The sequence below is a fragment of the Petaurus breviceps genome, unplaced genomic scaffold (genome assembly GCF_028583685.1).
Source record: "Petaurus breviceps papuanus isolate PSGF00001 unplaced genomic scaffold, PetGlider_PUasm1.0 38, whole genome shotgun sequence".
NCBI classification, from domain to species: Eukaryota; Metazoa; Chordata; class Mammalia; order Diprotodontia; family Petauridae; genus Petaurus; species Petaurus breviceps.
This window is the reverse complement of record NW_027186304.1, coordinates 49,479,579-49,480,273: the sequence shown is the minus strand read 5'-3', so window position 1 is coordinate 49,480,273 and position 695 is coordinate 49,479,579.

Here is a 695-nt window from a genome sequence, read left to right as displayed (position 1 = left end):
GATAGATAGATAGATAGATAGATAGATAGATAGATAGATAGATAGATGATAGATAGATAGATAATATATATATATAAAATAATTCTATACATACTTCTCATTATCGGTTCTTTCTCTGGATGCAGATAGCATCTACCTTCATAGATCCTTTGTCGTTAATTTGGGTATCTATAATAATCAAAATGACTTAGTCAATAAAAATTATTTTTAAAACAATATCACTGAATGGGCATTGCCTCACTCAAAGTGAGAAACTGAAAAGACCTTAGCTTAAAAGGCCATGGTCTCCCACTACATCCTGGGCCATATCCAGTCATCCTGATGAATATCAGGACACTAGACCCAGATGGCTCTGGAGAAGAAAGGGAGGCTGGTGACCTTGCACAGCCCTCCCTCACTCAAATCAAAGTCACCTGCAAGTCGTGTCATCATTTCCCTGATGTCATGATCCTCTTTGAAAGTAAAGGACAAACCACAACATGGCCACTGCACTAATTCAAACTCTCATCTCCTTAGTAATAATAATAATGGATAGCATTTATATAGAACTTTAAGGTTTACATTGCACTTTACAAATATTTTCTGATTTGTCCTCAAAACAACCCAGGGAGGTAGGTGTACTTGTTTCCATTTTATAGATGAGGCAGACAGAGGTTAAGTGGCTTACTCCAGTTCACACAGTTAATAAGCATCTG